Below are 2,500 nucleotides of genomic sequence, written 5' to 3' on the forward strand. Positions count from 1 at the left end.
ATGCTGATATATGTATAGACATATGCATATACATAGATAAACAAAACTTCATCTGCTGGAACAGTACTAATACGTATGTGAAATGAATATTACCCAAAATCTATTCCTGCAAGCGCCTCTCTGTTACGGTCAATTCTCTTCCTAGCCATGGGACGAAGTTCTCGTTGCGGTGTAACCGACCACAACATCGGTGTTGACACAGTTGGTGACTCTCAGCTCCTGCTGGATATCGAGGATGACCTGGCATGCAGACGCCGTCGCACATGGTTTCTGCAAGAAGAACGCATACACCTCATCCGGACATGTTGCAATCTCGCTGCTTTTTGGCGCCCGAGTCTTCTGCCTTTTCATGAAGGACTCTAACATGGGACGCAGACTTTGCTTCACGAGCGGCTGAATCCACCGCTCGGTCTCGCTGAAAGTCTGCCCGATATCCGAAAGCGTGTAACCGAACTGGTCCTGGAAATGGTCTTTGATGAAATCCAGGACGGTGGACTGGAATTTGTTGCTGTTGGCAAAGACATTTTGGTTTGCGCTCTGCTGTTGCGGCCTGGCGGTGTCCCCAGCGAAGAGCTTCCTGACGGAGATGGCGAGGTCACGGCTGTTGGAGGCTTCCAGGGGCGCGACGTAGAGCGGGGTCGCGATGGCGTAACTGGGCCAGTCCAGTTTCTTCTTCTTGGCGAGGACGGTCTCCTTCTGTGTCAGAGCTTGGTTCAGGAGCGGCCACAAGGGCAGGCCGTGTTGGTACCAAGTATAGCCATTGCTCAGTGGCACTTCCGCGTCTACGTACCAACTGGGCGAGTTGATGACGTCACTCGCCTCTCCTGCTTCCCACCTGACCTGATCGCTGAAGCTGTCGCTCGTGAGGCTCAGCACGCCCAAATAAACAAAAAATCTGGCATTGAAAACAAACAAACAACAAAAAATACAAAATAAAATGTGAAGCCCATAAATAGCCTGTGACATTGACAATAGTGAAACTGATATTGACGTATTGATTAAACAAACGTAGACTTTGAGGCCATTTTCTGCTCATACATCACAAGATCATTTATCGAATATAAAAGTAACTGGAATACAGGTCTAAACCAAGAATAGGAATCAGGGATAAAACAATGAATATAAACCAGGATACGGACATAGACCAAAATTATATCCCGAGACAATGGACAACAATAGACACAGCGCATGATGCAAAAACAAAACACAAACAAGTGTTCCAGTGATACAAACTTGCTGTATAATCACATCAACAAATTATCACGCCGAAAACCTCACCAAAGCAACATGACACTTAACACTCGGACACAACCTAAACAACAAAAACACAACACCAAAACACCACGAACCAACCATACCAAATACCACCAACAAACAACATGGAAACACAAACATTATCTCACACACACATAAACCACACAACACAAAAGATTTCATTACATCGTAATACAGAACAAGAACCCCTCAACCTCACATACAACCAAACACCAAGAAAAAGGCCACTGTTCTGACCATAAGGACTCCTACCCTTCGTCACTACACAAGGTCTCAAGACACCGTGACACAACACAAACAAACCTCGATACAACGTAATCACAATAAAACAGTTAGTAAACGCAAAAAAATCACTATCAACCACAACGAAAACACAGGCAATCCCCGACGCAAGACAACGAAACACATAACACAACTTCTCCTCGCCGAACAACACTCTATAACATTCGACCAACTCTCTCTCCAACCACAACTCCGCATTCAACCTCCGACAACTCACAGACAAAACTCAACACAAACACGTCGACAGCAAAAACTCATCAGGGCTGCTGCACGTAAGACCTCGACTCACCTTCGGCTGCTGCTTGGGATTCGAGGCCGACCGCTGTGAAGTCTTGAGGTGCACGTGTTGGTGGACCTTGACACACAGTGCACGTAACACGCTTCGGAGCAGAGTGAGCAGAGAAGGAGAGGGAGTAAGAGTCTTGAGAGAGACTGGAGAGAGAGAGAGAGGAGAGGATTCGGATGAGAAGAGGAGAGAGAGAGAGAGAGAGAGGGAGGAGAGAGAGAGAGAGAGAGAGAGAGAGAGAGAGAGAGAGAGAGAGAGAGAGAGAGAGAGAGAGAGAGAGAGAGAGAGAGAGAAGAGAGAGAGAGAGGAAGAGATGATGATAGATAGAGAGAGAGAGAGGAGAGGAAAGAAAAGGAGAGGAGAGAAATGATAGATAGATAATAGATAGATGAGAGAGGACTAAAGAGAGAGAGAGAAAGAGAGAGAAAGAGAGAGGAGGAAAAAGAGAGAGAGAGAGAGGGGAGAAGAAAGAGAGAGAGAGAGAGAGAGAGGAAAAAGAGAAAGAGAAAGAGAGAAAGAGAGAAGGAGGAGAAAGAGAGGAGAGAGAGAGAAAGAGAGAGAGAGAGAGAGAGAGGGAGAGAGAGAGAGAGAGAGAGAGAGGAGAAAGAGAGAGAGAGAGAGAGAGAGAGAGAGAGAGAGAGAGAGAGAGAGAGAGAG

At 46.5% G+C, this 2,500-nt stretch overlaps 1 non-coding gene across 1 annotated transcript in view; it reads right to left on the reverse strand.

Annotated features, from left to right (window-relative positions):
- The window catches only part of LOC122243940 (uncharacterized), a 4,325-nt gene that overhangs the window by 180 nt on the left and 1,645 nt on the right, over positions 1-2,500 (reverse strand). The window contains exons 3-4 of the transcript XR_015192147.1: positions 1,830-1,978; positions 1-868 (exon numbers count right to left, since the gene is read on the reverse strand). The exon at positions 1-868 is cut by the window's left edge and continues 180 nt beyond it. This is a non-coding gene — a transcript (uncharacterized LOC122243940). The remainder of the gene's footprint in view (positions 869-1,829; positions 1,979-2,500) is intronic.

Source organism: Penaeus japonicus, unplaced genomic scaffold (genome assembly GCF_977035675.1).
Source record: "Penaeus japonicus unplaced genomic scaffold, GWHDUDI00000001_assembly GWHDUDI00000023, whole genome shotgun sequence".
NCBI classification, from domain to species: domain Eukaryota; kingdom Metazoa; phylum Arthropoda; class Malacostraca; order Decapoda; family Penaeidae; genus Penaeus; species Penaeus japonicus.